The following is a 23,181-nucleotide window of genomic DNA, read 5'->3' as shown; positions in this document are numbered from 1 at the left end:
ACAGTGAAAGAGAAGCAAAAGATGAAGTTTAAGGAAATGTATGGTAAATCAGCCCCTTCATGGATCACTGCCTTGCCGTGGCGAAGGGGCTTGAAGAACTCAGGGAAGCTATGAACTACGCCGAGCAGGGCACACAAGATGAACAGGTCATAGTGGAGAGTTTTGACCAAACGTGATCCACCTGGAGTAGGAATCGGCAAGCCACTCCAGTATCCCTGCCAAGAAAACTCCATGGACAAAGACAACAGGCATATAAAAGTTATGACACTGGAAGATGAGCCCCTCAGGTCGGAAGGTGTCCAACATGCTACTGGGGAAGAGCGGAGGACAAGTACAAGTAGATCCAGAGCTGATGAAGCGGCTGGGCCAAAGCCGAAAGGACGCTCAGTTGTGGATATGCATGGAAGCGAAAGGAAAGTCCAATGCTGTAAAGAAAAATATTGCATAGGAACCTGGAATGTAAGAACCATGAACCTGGGTAAGTTGGATGTGGTCAAAAATGAGATGGCAAGAATAAATATTGACATCCTGGGCATCAGTGAGCTAAAATGGACGGGAATGGGCGAATTCAGTTCGGATGACTACCATATCTACTACTGTGGGCAAGAAACCCGTAAGAGAAATGGAGTGGCCCTCATAGTCAACAAAAGAGTGGCGAAAGCTGTACTGGGATGCAGTCTCAAAAATGATAGAATGATCTCGATACGAATCCAAGGCAGACCTTTTAACATCACAGTAATCCAAGTTTATGCACCAACTACTGGTGCTGAAGAAACTGAAATTGACCAGTTCTATGAAGACTTACAAAACCTTATCGAAGTGACACCAAAGAAGGATGTTCTGCTCATTATAGGGGATTGGAATGCTAAAGTAGGGAATCAAGAGATAAAAGGAACAACTGGCAAGTTTGGCCTTGGAGATCAAAACGAAGCAGGGCAAAGGCTAATAGAGTTCTGTCAAGAGAACAAGCTGGTCATCACAAACACGCTTTTCCAACAACACAAGAGACGACTCTACACATGGACATCCCCAGATGGGCAACATCGAAATCAGATTGATTATATTCTCTGCAGCCAAAGATGGAGAAGCTCTATACAGTCAGCAAAAACAAGACCTGGAGCTGACTGTGGCTCAGATCATCAGCTCCTTATAGCAAAATTCAAGCTTAAACTGAAGAAAGTAGGAAAAACCACTGGACAGGTAAGATACAATCTAAACCAAATCCCTTATGAATACACAGTGGAAGTGAGGAACAGGTTTAAGGATTTAGATTTGCTGGACAGAGTGCCTGAAGAACTATGGATGGAGGCTCGCAACATTATACAGGAGGCAGCAACTAAAACCATCCCAATGAAAAAGAAATGCAAGAAAGCAAAGTGGCTGTCCAACGAGGCCTTACAAATAGCGGAGGAGAGAAGGCAAGCAAAATGCGAGGGAGATAGTGAAAGATACAGGAAATTGAATGCAGATTTCCAAAGAACAGCAAGGAGAGACAAGAAGGCCTTCTTAAACGAGCAATGCAAAGAAATAGAGGAAAGCAACAGAATGGGAAGAACCAGAGATCTGTTCAAGAAAATTGGAAATATGAAAGGAACATTTCGTACAAAGATTACCATAATAAAGGACAAAAGTGGTAAAGATCTAACTGAAGCAGAAGACATCAAGAAGAGGTGGCAAGAATACACAGAGGAATTATACCAGAAAGATATGGATGTCTCATACACCCCAGGTAGTGTGGTTGCTGACCTTGAGCCAGACATCCTGGAGAGTGAAGTCAAATGGGCCTTAGAAAGCACTGCAAATAACAAGGCCAGTGGAAGTGATGGTATTCCAGCTGAACTGTTTAAAATTTTAAAAGATGATGCTGTTAAGGTGCTACACTCAATATGCCAGCAAGTTTGGAAAACTCAGCAGTGGCCAGAGGATTGGAGAAGATCAGTCTACATTCCAATCCCAAAGAAAGGCAGTGCCAAAGAATGCTCCAACTACCGCACAATTTCACTCATTTCACATGCTAGCAAGGTTATGCTTAAAATTCTACAAGGAAGGCTCAAGCAGTATGTGGACCGAGAACTCCCAGAAGTGCAAGCTGGATTTAGAAGAGGCAGAGGAACCAGAGACCAAATTGCAAACATGCGCTGGATTATGGAGAAAGCTAGAGAGTTCCAGAAAGACATCTACTTCTGCTTCATTGACTATGCAAAAGCCTTTGACTGTGTTGACCACAGCAAACTATGGCAAGTTCTTAAAGAAATGGGAGTGCCTGATCACCTCATCTGTCTCCTGCGAAATCTCTATGTGGGACAAGAAGCTACAGTTAGAACTGGATATGGAACAACTGATTGGTTCAAAATTGGGAAAGGAGTACGGCAAGGCTGTATATTGTCTCCCTGCTTATTTAACTTATATGCAGAATTCATCATGCGAAAGGCTGGGCTGGATGAATCCCAAGCCGGAATTAAGATTGCCGGAAGAAATATCAACAACCTCAGATATGCAGATGACACAACCTTGATGGCAGAAAGTGAAGAGGAATTAAAGAACCTTTTAATGAGGGTGAAAGAGGAGAGAGCAAAATATGGTCTGAAGCTCAACATCAAAAAAACGAAGATCATGGCCACTGGGCCCATCACCTCCTGGCAAATAGATGGGGAAGAAATGGAGGCAGTGAGAGATTTTACTTTCTTGGGCTCCATGATCAGTGCAGATGGTGACAGCAGTCACGAAATTAAAAGACGCCTGCTCCTTGGGAGAAAGGCGATGGCAAACCTAGACAACATCTTAAAAAGCAGAGACATCACCTTGCCAACAAAGGTCCGTATAGTAAAAGCCATGGTTTTCCCAGTAGTGATGTATGGAAGTGAGAGCTGGACCATAAAGAAGGCTGATCGCCGAAGAATTGATGCTTTTGAATTATGGTGCTGGAGGAGACTCTTGAGAGTCCCATGGACTGCAAGAAGATCAAACCTCTCCATTCTGAAGGAAATCAGCCCTGAGTGCTCACTGGAAGGACAGATCGTGAAGCTGAGGCTCCAATACTTTGGCCACCTCATGAGAAGAGAGGACTCCCTGGAAAAGACCCTGATGTTGGGAAAGATGGAGGGCACAAGGAGAAGGGGACGACAGAGAATGAGATGGTTGGATGGTGTTCTTGAAGCTACTAGCATGAGTTTGATCAAACTGCGGGAGGCAGTGGAGGACAGAAGTGCCTGGCGTGCTCTGGTCCATGGGGTCACGAAGAGTCGGACACGACTAAACGACTAAACAACAACAACATGGTAAATCAGAGTCAAGAGGGAAGGATATCCTATAGTAAACAGAGGCTGCCTATTTGTTTCCAAGTGCAAATTCCAATGCAAAGCGCTGCTTCTTACTTTTAAATGGGAGGCAAGTTCCATGGTACCTGGTAACTCCTCTGGAGTGCCCACCCCAAAGTGATACAACTAGTTCCAGCATTATAATTACTTCGGCACCAGATTTAAACATTTTTATTTGCCCAGGGATTTCAAGTGGTTATGCTTAGTTTGCATTATGATTTATTTTATTCCTGTCTATCATTGTTCTTAAATATTTATTATAACCATTGAGGTTGTGTTGTATTGGTATCTTGATGGATACCTGAATTCATATCTGATGCACACCAGCCCTGTATTACAAATATCATAAACAAATAAAACATATGATTATGTAGCTATTGGCACTTGGTTTAGTTGCAGTAGGTATTGGGACTAGGGGATTGTTCCAGTGACTTTTCAGAAAAAATAACAATCAAATAACATATTTTGGGAATGTAGAAAAGAAAGGAGATGGGATGGGGCAGGGCAGGGCAGGACATGAGGGATAGCAAAGGTGTGGTGCCCTAGTTGGGATTAACCACATTATGGGAATGATGAACACACCTGTGTTTTAGTTATCCCAAAAATCCTTTGCAGGAACCAAGGTAAACTGTCACTGATGTGTGTGGATGCTGTTCATCTGAAGATTCCTGCTTTTATTTCCCAGCCCAAATTTAGCCAAGTATCTTCTGGCAGCCTGAAACAAGCTATATTGATGTTAAATATAGGTGTTGTCAGAATAGCTGCTGCCTCTTCTTCAATAATTTTCTTTAGTCAAAGAAGCGTTTTCATTTGACCTCCAGTCAACCTTAAGCTGTGTGGAAACCAGCAGAGTCAGGTCCTGCCTCATAACCCTCCGCTAACATGCCTTGTTAAAAAGCAAACCTGGCCCTGCCCTGAGCTTGAACCAGGACATTGCCTGTTTCTGCACCAGCTGGCCTTGCTGCAGAGTTCCAGGACTCCGGGTGTGAGAATCCAGCAAGCCCCAAAGAATATCATTTCTTTTGCCAGTCCCAGAGCCCTGAGTGACAAGTCAGGGGAAAGCCTTAGGAAAGTACTTTTTCAAACAACACATAGTTTCAGCTGTGGAATTCATTTCCACACACGGTAGTGATGACCACCATCTTGCGTGGCTTTAAAGGGGTAGGCAAATTCACAATGGCTACCCACCATGATGGCTGTATCCATCCTTCACTGTTGGAGGCATTATGCCTCTGAATATCGGTTGTAACAGGATGGAGTTCCAAAGAGATGCTCCACCATGCTAAGACCTGGTGATCATACAGATCAGACAGAGTGAAGTTACTGGCTGGGTATATGAGCAGTGAGATGATATTTTAGGTATCCTGGCCCCAAGCTGTTTGGGATTTGCACACCAGCACCTTGAATTTCCACCTCTTGAGTTTCCACCGCCCAAGGCAGCTGCTTCACCCCACCTCATGAGCCGGCCAGCTCTGCGGAGAACTGTACAAAAGCAGGGGTGGGCTGTTTGAAGTGGGCATTTGAAGCTTCATTTCCACCTACGTAAAGCAACCAGTCAGCCAGCTTAGCTTATTGCAGTCTATTTGCCTGCTCCGTGCCTTGTCCTGATCCCTCCTTTCTTTACCTTTTTGCTGTAAGTCACAGAAGGGCAAGGAGGAAACATCGCTGCAGTTACCTGTCTGCATTTCCCCACCTTTTGTTGCTCAGAGATCATCTCCAAGGGGCAACAAAGTTTCCTTATAATGGAGGGGCTCAGAAGCTTGGACTTGTGTCCTGCGGTGCAGGTGAGAGGCCACGGCCATTGCAGGTGTGTGTATGTATATATTTATTACAGTCAATGACCAGTAGACACAATCGTTGGGATAAGCCTGGAAGTGAGCTCTGCCACCACCCCACAGGAGCCAACTCCTAGGGACCAAGGTCTCTTCGCCCCCTCTAAAATATTTGAGGCATCTATCCCCCCCCCCAAGTTGATGGGCAGTGCCATTCAAATGGTGTGCTTGTGCTGTGTCATGTGATTGATTATGCAGAGTGGGGCTTACATGCCGCCCATATATTATTCTAGTTGGCACCTCTGTCCACACTCTCTCTGCCTTTATGAGCCCACAATTTTAAAACTCCCCCACCTGTGGCTCATGGGCCCTGGGTCCTGCTGGGGGAAAAACAAAACACTTCTGCTCTAACATTTCCAACACCTGCGTGTCCCCAAACCTCCATATGGAGCCGTCCTGGTGACCCACCCATTTATTCCACCCAATGGCTTATTTCTGGCTCTGGCTGTCTTTGCTGTAGTTGCTGTTTGTTAGGAGCTGGTGCACTGCTAAAACCATTTTCTACAGCTGCCATGCAAATGGCAATGTAGTGTTGGATTTCCCACCTCCCTTGTGGCCCTGCTTGATTTAACAGCACTTTCCCCTATTTATCCCAAGTTGTTGTTTTTTTGCTTTCTGCTTGGAAGACAGCAAGTGGAAGAAGACGCCAAATGAATTTATTTCATAAAAATTATATACCACTTAATTGTAGAAAAAACCTCAAGGTGGTGGAACATTCAGATATTTTGGCTTCCAAACTCTGAAAACCCAGAAGTAAGTGTTCCGGTTTTTGAACGTTTTTTGGAAGCTGAACGTCTGATGCAGCTTCCGCTTGAGTGCAGGAAGCTCCTACAGCCCTTTGGAAGCTGTGCCTTGGTTTTTGAACGGTTTCAGGAGTCAAGCAGACTCCCGGAATGGATTCCGTTTGATAACCAAGGTATGACTGTATACTTAGGAACTTGGACTCCACTACTGTTGTAAGTCAGTTCCCCAGGGGTGTGGAGAATGCTGTCTGGTCAGGTGTTAATGGATGAGTTTCACCTGATAAAGCTCAAGGATGTGGGTGAGGTTCTGGGATGGGTGCAGGCAGTCAATTGCACATTGGACCATAGACCCCCGTGGCCAAAAACATGTGGAAGGAAGGGAACCACCGACAGGGCCAAGAATGATTGGAAGAAGGGTTGGTCTCAGTTTGTCTGAAAGTAGCAGAAGAATGACTATTGGCTGGTTGCAAATGTCCCCTTCTGGGTCCTTGAGTCCTTGCCCTCCCTTTAATTAGTCGCTCTTTCTTTGGTGGTGCCCTGAATGCTTCTAGCACTATCCATTATTCCTGTACTTTTAATAATCTGTCCTCCTTATTTTATTTGCGTATTTGAATAATTTTCTTCTTTCATTCTTTCTAGTAATTGGGGAGAGAATACTGGTAGACTATTGTTATAAACAGCCTGCACACTTTAGAGCTATTCCAAAGGTGTGCTTGATGTTTGTCCTGTGTGATGAAATTGCTATTATTATTATTTATAAAAAAGGAAAACAAGACTTTTGAAATTCAGCTGTAAAAACACAGGGGTGTCTTTAATATATCACAGAGTGAGCATTTACACCTGCCTGGGAATCTTGCTCCCACTACGGAAACGTGAAATGCCACTCCTGGGAGTGGGAGCAACAAGGTTAACTAGGGATGGATGTGAACAAATGTTGTTACACTTGCTTTGGGCTTTGTTATGATTGGAGGTGCAGGCTGGGGATTAAGCACAGGCTTTGTGGGAAATGTGGGTTTGCTGAGAAGGGATTGGAGACAGAGAATGAGAGGGACAACCACATACATGAAATATACATTTTTAAAAAACACCCAAAAATCTCATTCAGATTTTGCGCACACAACAGATTAGCTTTCACAGTGACTCTTGCGAGGGCTGAGTTGCTTCAGGTGTCCTTCATCGCCCATGAGCAGAGAGAAGGTGTGCCTCTGCACTTAAGCCTATGCGTATCAGTGGCTGGGATGTATTCATTTAGCCAAGAATACAATAACCTTTTAAAAGGACCCTAATTAGTGTGTAATAATCCAGAGTGATATACTTCCGGGAAGGTGACAGCTTCTCTTGTGGAGAGTCTCTTTTCCTTTTCAGACCTCGCCCCCCCCCGCCCCGCCCCGCCCCTTTAATCCCTCTGTAGCCCATGTGCATGTTGAGCTTTTGCAATTCTATTGCATTAGGATGTGACACATTCCAGGCCCTTGACAAGGGCTTTTGTTCAGCAATATTTATAGCAGCTTCTTGTCATTGTAGAGCAAAGGCAATTGCCCTGCCCTCTGGCCCCCTTCTTTAAGCAGATTTTAAGCAGAAGCTCCTCTCATCTAGCACTAATTGAAATGATTGGCGGAGGGGGGAGGGCTGTGCGCTGACTCTGCCTGACTCTGGCTTATCTGCTTGGGGGCTAAACCGGGGGGGGGGGGTGAGGGTGAGAGAATGCAAATCTTTTTGCCTCATTCCAGCAAGGCTCAGGACTAACCGGCCATCTGTCCACTCTTGGAAGAGAAATGACAGAGTCTACGCTCAGCTACAAGTCCAAAGAAAAGAAAAGAAATTGTCCCCAAACTCTGACTGAGAATTTCATATGAGGTACAGTCTCGAAGACTCTCTCATCAGGTCAGTTCGATGTAGCTCTTCAGAGAAACCAAGGGTTGCACCAGCAAAATCTTCAGTGTGTTGTCAAGACTTAAACTGGAGCTAAAAATAAGCATTTCCTTTAAGTATTAAGTCTCTAAAATGCAGCTTGCTGGTTTGCCCACATCCATTAGGAATTTCGTCAGTGATGTGTACAGCTTGCTTACTGGCACTGCTGACAGCTGAGCTGCCTCACAGCGAGCAAAGCTTGGAAAGATTTAAAACTAGCAAGTTCCTTGAAGAGTAATTTGGTTTTTATGCACAAGGGGCTTATCCTATGAACAAGCGGGCTGTGTTAAAATATGTATTAGGAGTTGTCATCTGAAATATGTTGGCTTCACTTAGGTGAGTAACTGAGCTTGAATTTCTCATCTGAGGATTTAAAATGCTGTCATATTATTTAGAATTCCTTTTTCCCTTTAATAGGCAGTTGGAAATTTAACAGAAATTCAGAAAAGAAAGAAAGCTTTTTGTAACTTAACATGGAATTGTGAATGCAAATAATTTTGCATGTACTATATGATAGCATTAGAATCAGCACTTAAAGCTGACATGCCAAAAGCCACAAGCCCATGTCGTTTTACTTTCTGAAGGTAAATGGGCATAATCTTAATGTCTCTTTTTCTTGTCTTTTTATGAGTTGTTTAAAAATAAACAACCTTCTGGTCTATCAGAATTTGTTGTCAGGAGCCAATACAAATACTAAAGAAGCATCACTGTTTTTGTAGGTTTTTTGTTGTTGTACAAAATGCAAATATTAAACTAATATAATTTAAATTGTCATAATATTTACATACTGATTTTGTTTTACTGTTTTATATTATTAGCATTCATTTACTTTGGGCTTTTTAAAATGAAACAATGTAGCTTTATTTGTGTATCTAATATTAACAGGATCAGTATAAATATGTCTTTAAAAACAATTTATAATTAACTTATGATTTTTGTTTTTACTCTGTTTCATTCTCATAATGTTGTAAATATTATTTAAAATACTTGATTTTCTGCCTAATGATGATCAGGGCAGAATAGCTATAATTTTATACATAAACCACAGTAAAGAAAAGGAACTCTCCTTTTTGATGACTTATATCGCCTTGATTTAAAACAGTTCAGGAAATTGGTCAAAATTAGAAGGGGGCCTAAATATGAGCAAATATGAGTCAAGCTACAGGGTTGTGAAAGGGTTTTAAAGCAGGCATAGCAGGTGAATTGTACCAGAAAGACAGGACACATTTTTCCTCATATCATTATGAAAACATTATCAAAAATATCATTTAGTCTGGATTTATACATTGTGGGGTTTGAGGAGGATTAATTGGAGGAGTGTGAACTATTTTCATTATACTGACAATTCTTCCATAAATGCATTGGTATTTGTCTTTAGCTCTACGTGTTCTAACATAGCAGTAATAAAGCAACAGAATGCATGTTTCGGCTTTTAGTGAAACAACATCCCCATCCCACTGTGTCAAATATTTAAATAACAAAACTCAGTAGTGTCCTTGGTACGTACTATCTTATCATATGAATGCCACTTTTAGCAACCATTTTTATACCATCAGTCTAATAATCCCCCTTCCTTTTGTTAGCATCTGATCACTATATGTATATATATATAAAAGTTTAGCTGTGATATTTACTTCAGGTTCTGGCCCATAGATTTAGCTTTGTTTTATACTTAGCTGCTGCAGATTTTTTTTTTTTTAATGGGTAAAAATTCCTTATAATGAACGGTATGCTATCATACCATTAAGTCTTGCTTGGATGTTAAATTGAGTTGTTATCTCCCATAAAAGCTAATTAGCAGTATCATACACTACACTGGGGTTGACAACTTCAAAAAGTGCATGACAACAGGATTTCAGAGGTCTGGAGCATGCCGAAGGTACAGAGAAATTGCTTCCTAAGCTAGAAGAATAGCAGAAGGAGCTTATAGAAAGCTTCAATCTTTCTGAGATCCTCAAAGTAATAATCAGCTGCGGTGAAGTTGAATAGGTTTTCAGCTGGTTTGTTACTGAAGGTTTGTGGAAGAAAAGTGGGGTCTGCATTATGGTGGTGTGATGATAGCTGGAGATACATTGCGGCTTAGTTCTGCGGTTAAGAGTGCTTTGCAGGTGGAAAAGGAGCTTTTTTGGATAGTGGTGTGTGTGTGTGTGTGTGTGTGTGTGTGTGTGGTGTCAGCCAATGCATCAGAATGCAAAAGAGCGCAACAGGATGCTTGCTAACAAAGGAGTCTTTATCAGTTGAAAAGGTGGGAAGAGCAGTGCAAAACTGGTGCACTGAAACCGTTGCAAGAGTGTGGGGGCTTCTCAAGATCCCTGCTATCTCTGGCAAAGTAATATAAGACAGAAATTGTGCTCATTGTAACTTCCACTATGGATGCTTTTATTTTTTAAAAAAGCCAGCATTTCACTACTACATTTGGTTTTCTTTACAAAAAAAGAAGGCTGGTGGTAATTTTAACAAATACATGTACCAAGAAATTTCAAAAGTTGGAAAGTTAATCATGGCATATAGCTAAAGAGCCCTGATGCACACAAACCACAGTGACCTTTATTTTATTTCGTAGAATTTATACACCATTTGATTGTTTAAAAAACCCCTCAAAGCGGTTTACAGAAAAATAAAGTGATAAAATTAAAACGAACAACTATAATTTAAAACATTCAAAAAGCAGATTAAAACATGCATTAACATTGTAAATGTCAAGATATCTACTGTTTAATAAGTTATTCTGCAACTGAGCTTTCTTAGGCAAAAGCACATTTTAATTTAGTTGAAGCAGAGGGAAAAAAGAATCAACATATAAGCGAGATGCTAAGGAGCAATCACGAGCAGTAGCAAGATGACAATAATGAAGGATGTTTCCTAAATATTTTAAAAGGAACTTAGAGAAGGGAAATCTGCCTGGTTTGCCATCAATTAATAAAATCAACAGGAGATGGGAAAATGGGTCACTTGGGTTTTACTGCTAAGCAGCAAATCCAGAGCAGATAAGATTTAGCTGAGATGTTAAGGTTTATTCAGTGCATTTAGTTAATGAAGTTCTGTCCCTGTATTTTTTAAAAGCATGTGTAGCAAGGCTGGGGAAGGTTGGAATGACCCATCCTGCTGTAATTATTCCTGATTGATACATACTATGTAAGACTGGATATTTTTAAAAAGCTGAACAAAGGCGACTTCATTTTGTAAAAGATGCCAGCACACATACACAACAGAAATTTTGTATCACTGTCTAGCAAATATCCAGGTAGAAGTACAGAGTATTAGGGGTTTTTTTTAACACTGAAGTCTTTTTAAAAACATGTTTTTATGTTGCTAAAGATAATAGAAAAGCAAATAAACAGACAGCAGAATGCAATTCCTGTGAAAAACATCCTCCGGCAAATATGTTACTCTATTTTTGGAGAGCAGTCTGTATTGACAGCCGATGCTGCCTCAAATTGTTTCAGATTCAGCTACAGTGGTTCCAGCTACACATCTCTGCTCACATCATGATCCCAGTTAGTTCTTGGTGCAAAAGGCAAATTTTATATATATTATTTTTCTTTTGCTTTCGTAGATTTTTTCTTTTGCACCAACAAGAGGATAATTTCTGGATGCCAAGATTGAAATTGGCGGCAGGTACTCTTTGGTGAGAGGACCCCAGCAGAGATTTAAAGTAACAAAACATGCAGCAAAATATGTGGAAAAGGAGATCCTTAAGATGTGCCCTTTAAAGTGAGTTCCCAAGTTTTCCTCTTCCCTTAACACAGGGAAAGACCACACATTTGGTAAGTTAAACATAGTTTACTTACAAACTCTCCAGTGGTCAGTTTCAACTGCTTTTCCAGGCAGTCTTCAGAAAAAATTGCACAGGCAGTAAAACTTGGCTTAGTTACAAAGTGGTGAAAATTCCTAAATTATTGGTTTAGGAACTGAAAAGAGGCTTGTGAGAGCCATGCAGAACGGGAGCAACCAGCTCAAACCTCTTTAAACACGGAGCTTCTCAGGTGGGCTGTGGAAGAACAATAGGCCTGACTCCCTAGTGAGGGGAAGTGGACGTTGCTAAGCCTGGCAGGACAGCTTACTTACTCTGTGGTATTAGGCCCTTCATGTGTTATTTAGACTTAAGCATGTTGGTTCTATGAGGCTAGTTATCCCACAGTTCTCTGGTGATCTATGTTTCTAGGGAGTTCTGTGCTCTGTCTATTTGAGCATATCAGCAAGCGCCTGGCTGTTCAGTGATGGGGAACTTTTCCCAGCTGGTGAGCCAGATTCTGACCTGTGGGCCATTTGGATGGGTGGGTGGGGCATACGTACAGGCATTATACCAGAGCTTTCCGAACTGTGTGTCATGACATGTTAGTGTGTCGGCTGCAGTGTGTAGGTGTGTCATGCAACGCTCCTTGCGCTCCTCCCAGGAAAGGGGAAAGGGGTTCGTTTAACCTCTGGTTTGCTAGTAAAACTGAATTACTGAGTTGCGATTTGATGCATGTCTAAAAAGTGTGTCGCCAACATGAAAAGTTTGAAAAGCTCTACATTATGGAACTGTGTAGCTTCACTATGGAACTGTGTAGCTTCAAAGAGGCTTTCTTTCAGCCTGAATCAGCAGTGACTATGTGCCCCCTTGGGGAAACTCCTTAGGGCAGCCAATTATAGAAAGCCACACTTGCAGAGGAACATTGGCAAGCTCATTTTAAGCTTCACACTGTTTCCTTGCAACCACCTGGTTACCTGCCCCTTACCCAGTACATCATAGATGACATCAGGTGTGGAGCAGGTGGGGATGATTTGGAGGAAATGACCTCATAGCCAGAATTATGACCCCTACTGACTTTGATTTGGTGCATGTGCTGGAAGCTCTAGACCAGGGGTCAGCAACCTTTTTGAGCCGTGGGCTGGTCCACCGTCCCTCAGACCATGTGGTGGGCTGGACTATATTCTGAAGGGGGGGAAATGAACACATTCCTTTGCCCCACAAATATATTTTTTTAAAAAGATATTTATTAAAGTTTTAAAAGTATAATAGTAAAAATGAAAAATAAAAAGAAACATACAAAATAAAAACAGTTTAAAAACACATTGATTTTCCATAACATATCTTCCTTACACTTATTTCCTCGGACCTGCTCGTACCTCCCTTTTTTGTATTCCACTTCAGTTTGTTAGTTCAGCAAATCCTTACCATTAAGCTTTTACCCTTGTGTAAACCTTTTTTCCTATCTCTTAAAGCATTACAGCTGGAAACCACTTAGTTTCTATCCAACATCCTTCTAGCATTCATTAATTTTACAATATTTCTGTAAATAGTCTTTAAATTTCTTCCAGTCTTCTTTCACCGACTCTTCTCCCTGGTCTCGAATTCTGCCAGTCATTTCTGCCAATTCCATGTAATCAATCACCTTCATCTGCCAATCTTCCAGAGTGGGTAAATCTTGTGTCTTCCAATACTTTGCAATGAGTATTCTTGCTGCTGTTGTGCCCCACAAATAACCCAAAGCTGCATTTTAAATAAAAGGACACATTCTACTCATGTAAAAACACACTGATTCCTGAACCGTCCGTGAACTGGATTGAGAAGGCGATTGGGCCGCATCCAGCCCACGGGCCTTAGGTTGCCTACCCCTGCTCTAAACCACAAGTCCACTTACTTTTAACGGTCCGGCAGCATTGCGGCCTGGCCACATCCCACATTGGCGATCCAGTGGCTGGCTGGCTGGGGAGGAGTGGAGGCCTGCCCACGGATTGCCCAGTGGCAAGCAGGCTTGGGTCCAGGGGGCGAACCCAACCAGCCAGTGGGTGCCCCTTGTGTCCACCCCCAGGGGAATACACTGAGGCTGGCTCAGAACTCCTCCTTGGTCTATAATCAGATCTCCCACTCTTTTTTTCATATGCTTCTTCCTTCACGCTAATACCTTGCTATGGACATTGTCAGCTGCCATATTTGGGGCTGGGCAGGAATTTTCCCACTTGATAAATTGGCACCAGCCACTTGGTTTTCACCTACCTTATAGCAGTCAACACAACTTTGTGAGGTTAGGCATTGGGTGAGCCTTAGTTTTGTCTGGAGGGGAGGATGTAGCCTCTGCCTGCCCCTCCTGGGTTAAGAGTAGCCCATTAAAGTGATCTGTGAGGAATTGCTTCTGTCCAACACACAGGTGGGGCGCTTGGGCCATAGCACTCATCCAACAGGGACCCCTCAGGGATACCCCTATTTGATGTAGGTCATTGCTCCCCCCATTATAACAATCCCGACACTCAGGATGTGGTTTACCCTTAGATTCACTCCTAGCAGAAGGGCTGGGGTTAAATAAAGGGCTTCACCTATCCCTACGCCAAACTTTCACATCTGTAACCAGTAAAGTTGTAGCCTATTCAAACCCAAAATCTATATGCTGCTGCCTTGTCTGGTTATTCACTACATAGGGAGTGACTGGGTTACTAGGCCTTGGCACACAATCAGATGATCATAGACAAACAGTCCCTTCGACTCACACTCTTCCTCTTCCCTCTTTCATACATTGGAGGGGAAGTGCGAAAGCATCTACACCCACTTCTGACTAAACTGCATTTCTGCATTATGCACAAACTCAGGGAACTGTTTACAGATAGGTAGCCGTGTTGGTCTGCCATAGTCAAAATAAAAAAATTCCTTCCAGTGGCACCTTAAAGACCAACTAAGTTAGTTCTTGGTATGAGCTTTCGTGTGCATGCACACTTCTTCAGATACCCTTTTCAGGGAACTGTGTTTTATTCTAACTATCTAGTTAACAAATCAGGACATCAAATGATTGGTTTGATTCTGATTTGTTCAAGCCCCACATTGGGCAAAAGTTTTCTGCATTGCAGTGGGGTTGGACTAGATGATCATTGTGGTCCCTTCCAACCCTACAATTCTGTTATTCTAAGCTGGCTGATATCCCAGAATGCACAAATCTCTGGTTCATAGGCCTCTGTGTAGTGGTGCAGAATCACTGAAGTTTTCCTCATGCTGGTATCCAGATAAGGCCATGGTGACACCTGTGAAAAAGATGAATCACATCTTAGGGATAGAAGTTAAAACTGCCAATAGCATAATACCTTTATGGTTGGGACCACACTTGGAATACTGGGTACTGTTCTGGTTGCCTTGCCTCAAAAGGGCATAATACTCCACCATATCCCACTTACATTTGGTACCAGAAGGCCCAGAGTTCATAAAGTTGTTTAGTGGATTGTGTAGAGAAATGCTAGAACTTAGATCATTCCAGTGAACCTGAATATTGGAAGATTCATGACAATCAGGACACTCAGCCACATGTCATTTTTTTCCTGGGCAGTGATGCCAACACTATTTTCTGGGCCCAGTAAACCTTCTGACCAATCTGCAAAATGTGGCATAACATTTGCATATGTTTTGTACAGTACCGTATACACCTAAGGATGTAAAGTGTGAATGTGGCAAATGCATGTATCATACAGGTATAGTGTCCTTCTTGTGTTGTTCAGTTGTTTCCATGACACAAAAGGAATTCACATTGGGTGTGGTGGAGGAGTTCAGTTTAAAAAATGCTGGATGTGCCTGTCAGCTGATGTTAAGTAACAACTTGAAGCAACTCCAGGCTGCCACTAGGAAGTATGGATTCATGGGGCCTCTGTGGTGGAGCAATTCTCACTACTGTGTTTTAAACCACATGTTATTATTTCCCATGCAGGCAATTTAATCTTGCTTTTGGTCCCACTCCCTCAAAGGGCACTTTTGGCTTTTTCTTTAAACTGTCCTGACGGGTGTCTCCTAAATGCATCTTTTTTGGGAAGGTCTAACTTTCTTGCATTTATAGCAATTAAAGTTTTAAGCCTTAGTTTGTTTCATGACAATGAATAATAGAATCACAAAGTTGGAAGGGACCTTGGTCATCAAGTCTACCTCCCACTAAGTGCAGGATGAATTTGCAGTGCAGGATGCAAAGACACCACTGTGGAATAACTCTCAGCATTAGGAATTATCCATCTGCTCTACCTTCTGCATTAGAGCCCTTCAGATATTTGAAGGCCTTACAGTATTTTAATCTTCTCTTGGCTATACCTTCAGACTCCCTCAGAAGGTGGTGGACTTGCCTTCTCTGGAGGTTTATAAGCAGAGGTTGGATGGTCTGTCATGGGTGCTTTAGTTGAGATTCCTGCATTGGACTAGATGACCCGCAGGGTCCCTTCCCCTACAATTCTGTGAACTCTTTCAACCCTTCTTTGTGAGATTTGACATTGGCCCACTTAAAATGCACTGCCCAGTACTGGACAGAATAGAGTGGAATGATTCCTTTTTATGCATTCTTCTCTTTATAAAGCCATCACTGCAGATGTTCATGTGGCCTCTGTTGTCTCTTGAATGAGATTCTTCTTGGGTTGCTGTATATTTGGTGCTACTGTAGCTTATCATTATGTGTTTGATTTTAGTATTATTACTGAGCTTGTGAATATGGTTGTTAGTTTTTTGGAGGGTATCAATATTTTTATTTTTATTTTTTATATTAAAATACACTTTTTATTATTTTATACTTGTTTTGATTTTATATTACAAACTTAGATGATGGCATCTGCCTTGGGAGGGTTTTTTTAATAATTAAAGAATTAAAGAAATAAGACTGCACTTGCTTTTTCAGCAGCAGCATCACATTGCTGACTCATGCTTAGCTTGTGATCACCCAAAACATTCCAGATGCTTTTCACATGTCCTGCTGCCAAGCTAAGTCACCTCCATCCTATACTTGTGCCTTTGACTCTTTGTACCTAACTGCAGGACTTTACATTTATCTTTGTTGAATTTTACCTTGTTGGTTTCAGCCCAGCACTCCAGCCCGACAAAATCACTTGAATCTTGATTTTGTGTTCTATGGCATTAGCTACACTTCCCATCATTGTGCCATCTGCAAGTTTGATAAGTATCCCCTTTGCTCCTTGATCCAAGTTATTTATGGAAATGATTAACAGTACAGTGCCTGGGATGTTAGTAGGCACCTCCCTTCAAGTTGATTCAGAACCATTCATGAGCACTTGAGTTATGACTGCTGGACTAGCTGCAGCTCCACCAAACAGTAGCATCATTCAGCCCACGTTTTAACATCTTGCCAACAAGGAAATCATGGGGACTTTTGTTTCATCTCAAAACCTTTGCTGAAATCAAAAGACACACATCTACAGCATTCCCATGATTTGCAAAACTAACAACTGTGTAAAAAAGGGAATTAAGATCTATCTTCAACTTTGGTTTTGCTAAATATGTTCTTGGTTAGGAATCTAAATCTTAATTATAAAGAGTGGCTGAGCGATTCGTGGTTCATACACACCTCCATTTGCCCTGCCACTCAGGGGCATAGGAAGGGGGTGCGGGGGGGGGGTGCGGTTTGCCCCGGGTGTCATCCCAGAGGGGGGTGACAACATGGCACTCCGTGGGGGGGGCACTTACAGCGGGGCCTGGCCTGCAGCGCCCCTGAGCCACATGTCCCTCCTGGGACTGACGGGGTGGCTCGGGGCCTCACACTGTCCAAAACAGCAGCGTGGAGCTTGTGTCCTCCATGCAGACTCCGTGGGCAGATCGCCCCCCCCCATGGGTGGATCGCCCCGCCCCTGCCGCTCCGAGTCCTACACCCCTGCTGCCACTTTCCCCTGGGAAAACCAGAGGTTTGGTGCTGAATCATAACAACCAGATTGCTGTTTATTTCAATTTAGTGCTAAAGAGTGAGTTTTCAGGGGGGGGGGAGTGGCAGCGTAAAGGCCAAACCTCTTGGACCCGTGCCTGGACAGGACTGCTCAGACCCATGCCTCCTAGGCACAGGACAAGTGGAAGTGTGGGTTAGCTCTTACTCTCAGCTGCACATGCAGTGGTAGCTCAGAATTAGAGACACTCCAAAACAAATATTGACCAGTGGTATTAAAAAAAATGGCAATGCGCTCTTTCAGCGCAATTAACACAATAACTAAGGGCAACCAGGGGACAAATGGTAAAAGACCCATTTGAGAAAATATGGGAAGCATTTATGGACTGTACAAGTGTAGAGGATAATGCCTGCCCCCTGCTTCCTATTTACTCTAGACTATGGACCTTTTGAGTTATCTCTTCATCTCAAAACCTTATAACGAAAAATCTTGCAAAGAAAACCCTGTAAAGAAAATGTAATGGAGAAAGAAAGTATTGAGTATAGTTGTTGAGCTGCCTTAAGCCTGTTATGTTAATAATTTACCCATTGTTTGATTTATATTTAATTTGTATTTTCAAAACAGTTTAGTAAAGAAAATGATAACAAATTGCAAAAAGAAAGAAAGAAAATGAATTTCAGTTCGCTTGGCGTGATTTATGCTTCATAAAGCCATGCAGGCTCCTACTAAACAATACATTATATTCTAAAAATATTGCTCCTCATTCTATTCTAGAAATTTGCCTGGTATCAGCATCAAGCCAACCAGTCTATAGTTTCCTATGTCTGCCTGCGCCCCCCCCTTTAAAGATAGAAATAACATTTGCCTGTCGCCAGTCTTCTGACACCTCACCCATTTTCCAAGAAGCCTCAGAGATTACAGTCATCAACACACTGGGATGTAATTCATCTGGCCCTGGCCTGAAGACTTGAACTCATTTAAAGCACCCTAAGTGCTCTAAGCATCTCCTAACCTGTCCTGGGTTGTATGTTCATCCTTATACAAATACATTTCAGTAATCTTTTATTGCTTTCAGCCAGTTGTGATACAATAATTCAAGATAAATTTCAGAAATATAAATTTAATACAACCCCCCTGAAAACTGAAACATACACACACATACACAGCATAAAATTCAGCTATATCGACTGAATTCATCAACTTAAAACATCACCATAGAAATTAAATGCCAGTCTGAAATAGTTTTTACTTAGATTCTGGAGGCTGTCTGTGTCAAAGTCAATAGGCAACAACTTTTTTGAAATGGGAGATACCTTGGAAATACCTGATCATCAAAATAATTTTCGAAGTGGTTGGGGACTGGATTGCTTTTGCACAGAGTGGCATGTGCAGGTTCTTCATTTTGTTGCCCTTTATTACATTCACAGATGGATGGGCTTTTAGTGAGTTCAGGGGCAATGACAATCCACCCATATATAGGAGACTTTCCTAATGCAATCAGAATTCCCTCAGGAGCCACGCAATGAAACCATTATGAAAATGGAATTTTGATTTAACTTATGGCCTTCTGTCTCTTCCCTCTGCCAGCAGAGAATGGGCTGCAAATATTCTGTCTCCAATGGATACTAAAAGTCAATACAGCTAAAAGCCCCTAACCATACACGGAGAGGGGAGATAAATAATAAAGTAGCCAGAATAGAATTTCCTTTGGTTACTAATAAAATGCCCCTGTATCCTGGCTGTATATATGTAACTGAGAGCATCATCAAAAATGCATTTAAATATGATTCTCCCTATGAGAATCAGGAGGTACTAGCCAATCATACCTTTTGATGAAATTAGACATGATAATTTGATGCCAAATGAAATGCATTTCCTACTTTTGCTAGCATGATTCCGATTATACAGCTTTCTAAATAATAGTACGTTTAGATTGCTTTGCATAAAAACTAGACCATCCCCTAATCCTCTTTTGCCTGAATTGATTGCACAGATTTCAGTCCTGATCCAAAGGTGAAGCTAAACATGACAGAAGCAGACCCACGTCTTCAAAACTAGGTTGCCACCAAACACCTATTGAAAGAAGGAGAGTTAATTGCAAATTTGGGAGGGGGGTGGATAGGAGGTATTTGCTACCATGGCTCCCCTCAGCTGGGCATTTTTCTCTTGGTCAAGTTGTGGCAGGCTCTGAAAAAGTTCAGCCCTCTTTCCACTTGGACACACACCATTTACAGGTATTTGGCAGAAAGTCATGTTTGAGCACACATGTAATAGTCCTTCTCTGAAGCTCAACTACATTGAACTTTAATTTTGGACAGTAACTATTCTCACCGAAACTATTCATGGTTTAAATGCAGTTTTAATATAGTTTCTTATGTTGGCAATTTAATGAGCTACTAGCTTAATACTATCCTGACTGCAAAGAAATTTGAGGACAGAAATAAGCCCTTTGTCAAGTTTCAGGCTAATTGTTCACATTCTTGCAAAGCATGCCAGCAATGAATATTCCTTGTATGCGCTTTCTGAATTTTAAAAATAAAATCACAACTGTCCTGAATTCTCCATTTCCTGCTCTTTCAAGGGCCTTAAAAATTACCTTTCATCTCCTGTAACTTCCATCGTCTAATGTCATTGCACAGTTGCTTACATTTGCATAAGCTTTCAGCAACTTTAGGACCTTATGACTTTTATCACTTGGAGCCACTATTTCTCTTTTCCCAAGGAACAAGCAGTCAAAGAAGAAAATAATGAAGTTCCTGTGTCCTGTGTTGCCATGTGGAACTACTGTTCATTATTGCTTGTAATACTGGAGCCTCCTCTCCAGGCAAATATCTCCTGTCACTTGAATAAACATATGTTTTTATACATTATCAAAGTTTAAAATATAAAAGATGTGTAGGTAAGTCAGGGATTGTTGCATCCTGTTCATGCCTTGCAACGAAAGTTAGCAGCAGTTTGGTGGCATGTTTGCTTCATATGTATTTGTATTTAAATGCTAAAATGTCTGAACAGATACATGAAGAATATGTCTAAAAATGCTTTGCCAAAGGAAGCCGGGCTAAGTCTGTCTTTGACCATTTTTAGGGCAACTAATGCAAAAGACTACTGCAGCAGTAAATTGTATGACGATACGGGCTTTTCTTTGATAATTCTCTTTGGTATGCGCATTCAAGCTGGAGCAATAAAGAAAAGTGTCATTATAGATCATGTTGAAAGGACAGCTTTCATGTCACTGTGCTTGAGTAGATTCACAGTAGTCTGTGGCAGTCTGCTCTTTTTCGTTATGGAGACAAGCCTGCCTTTTATTAATTACTCAGTCTCTCAGTAAAAACAGGGGCGTGTGATGTAAAATATCCTGACCAGGACTTTGTATTCATGTTACAATGGATGTCCAAAATTTGGCGAACACTGACTATTTGAGATTAATTACATGGGTGCCTGAAAATAGGCATCTTTGCATGTCTCAGGTATCAGTGATTCCTGACACATATTTAGAAGACCACATTTGCGAGTTTCTCAGAGCTTTGAGACATTAAAAAAAATTTGTCTGGGATTATCAATATGCACATGCAGTTGTTAACAGTCTCCAAATTGTGAGCATCTTCATGCACAGCTCCACTATACACAGTTTCACAGTGAAGCTTTAAAATCGCATCTACACAGGCAACAACCCAGAATAGTGGACTAAGAACCACTTAGCTGCTGTTCCACGTGACTGTCAGGGTGCTGTCAGCGGCTCCCGGCTGGTTGCCCAGGAAAGTAGAAAGACAAGGAAAAAGTGTTTTTTAATTTCAATCTTACAAAGAACCCAGCCTCTTGGACAGTGGCCTTGTCCCGAGTGAATCTCCACCTACTTCTCTCCTACTTCCTTATTCGTCATCATCCTCTCCTCTACAGGTGCTGCTACGTGCCCTCCGTCTTTGATCTCTTTGCTCTCCTACTTTTAAGTCTCACCGGGCTCTGGGAGATGGAGGGTCTGGAATGCTTTCTAGTGACAACGCGTCAGCCAGGTGTTGCTCTGGCTCTCCCATGATTTCCCAACTTTCCCCCTCATCTGCCTCTGAGCTGTGATCTCCCTCAAACCCCTGTTGTAGATCTATACTGTCTTCCTCTTCCTCCTCCCTGGAAGGGTCGGGATGGGGAGGCGGTCTCCACCATTCCTCCTCCGCCCAGTCCCTGACAGTGACAGAGAGAAGACGACAGGAGGAAGGTCCACTCCACTGGTTCCCCCTCCTCCAACTGTCTCCCTTGATGATAATCCCACCTAGCTATTACAGATAGTGTAAGAATTGGCATCTGAACTTGCTTACTTTCATTTTTCTTCTCTATCCTCTTCTTTCTACAAGGTATATTAGGTTGTACATCATTATTTTAAAATTGCAAACCATGCAGCTATATTGTTGTTTTTATTATTTATGTATGTATGTGAAAGGCCTAATTAGCTTTCGAGTAATAGATTTGGCATAGCTTAATTCTGGGCAAGAAACCCGTAAGAGAAATGGAGTGGCCCTCATAGTCAACAAAAGAGTGGCGAAAGCTGTACTGGGATGCAGTCTCAAAAATGATAGAATGATCTCGATACGAATCCAAGGCAGACCTTTTAACATCACAGTAATCCAAGTTTATGCACCAACTACTGGTGCTGAAGAAACTGAAATTGACCAGTTCTATGAAGACTTACAAAACCTTATCGAAGTGACACCAAAGAAGGATGTTCTGCTCATTATAGGGGATTGGAATGCTAAAGTAGGGAATCAAGAGATAAAAGGAACAACTGGCAAGTTTGGCCTTGGAGATCAAAACGAAGCAGGGCAAAGGCTAATAGAGTTCTGTCAAGAGAACAAGCTGGTCATCACAAACACGCTTTTCCAACAACACAAGAGACGACTCTACACATGGACATCCCCAGATGGGCAACATCGAAATCAGATTGATTATATTCTCTGCAGCCAAAGATGGAGAAGCTCTATACAGTCAGCAAAAACAAGACCTGGAGCTGACTGTGGCTCAGATCATCAGCTCCTTATAGCAAAATTCAAGCTTAAACTGAAGAAAGTAGGAAAAACCACTGGACAGGTAAGATACAATCTAAACCAAATCCCTTATGAATACACAGTGGAAGTGAGGAACAGGTTTAAGGATTTAGATTTGCTGGACAGAGTGCCTGAAGAACTATGGATGGAGGCTCGCAACATTATACAGGAGGCAGCAACTAAAACCATCCCAATGAAAAAGAAATGCAAGAAAGCAAAGTGGCTGTCCAACGAGGCCTTACAAATAGCGGAGGAGAGAAGGCAAGCAAAATGCGAGGGAGATAGTGAAAGATACAGGAAATTGAATGCAGATTTCCAAAGAACAGCAAGGAGAGACAAGAAGGCCTTCTTAAACGAGCAATGCAAAGAAATAGAGGAAAGCAACAGAATGGGAAGAACCAGAGATCTGTTCAAGAAAATTGGAAATATGAAAGGAACATTTCGTACAAAGATTACCATAATAAAGGACAAAAGTGGTAAAGATCTAACTGAAGCAGAAGACATCAAGAAGAGGTGGCAAGAATACACAGAGGAATTATACCAGAAAGATATGGATGTCTCGTACACCCCAGGTAGTGTGGTTGCTGACCTTGAGCCAGACATCCTGGAGAGTGAAGTCAAATGGGCCTTAGAAAGCACTGCAAATAACAAGGCCAGTGGAAGTGATGGTATTCCAGCTGAACTGTTTAAAATTTTAAAAGATGATGCTGTTAAGGTGCTACACTCAATATGCCAG

The 23,181-nt window shown here is 42.0% G+C and overlaps 1 protein-coding gene across 19 annotated transcripts in view; it reads left to right on the top strand.

Annotated features, from left to right (window-relative positions):
• The window catches only part of LOC309516258 (poly(rC)-binding protein 3-like), a 185,549-nt gene that overhangs the window by 88,557 nt on the left and 73,811 nt on the right, over window positions 1-23,181 (top strand). For 2 of the 19 annotated variants that reach the window (XM_082194992.1, XM_082194997.1), the window contains exon 1: window positions 7,914-8,139. The exons of 9 other annotated variants lie outside the window; for them this stretch is intronic. The gene's annotated coding sequence lies outside the window, so the exon portion shown is untranslated. Of the gene's footprint in view, window positions 1-7,380; window positions 7,777-7,913; window positions 8,140-23,181 lie in introns of those variants that run through there. 8 more of the 19 variants (XM_082194991.1, XM_082194988.1, XM_082194999.1 and 5 more) reach the window with 8 other exon arrangements.

The sequence above is a fragment of the Podarcis vaucheri genome (genome assembly GCF_965113315.1).
Source record: "Podarcis vaucheri genome assembly, chromosome: 13".
Lineage (NCBI taxonomy): Eukaryota > Metazoa > Chordata > Lepidosauria > Squamata > Lacertidae > Podarcis > Podarcis vaucheri.
Note: the sequence above shows the minus strand (reverse complement) of the source record. Positions and strands in the feature narration are given on the sequence as shown.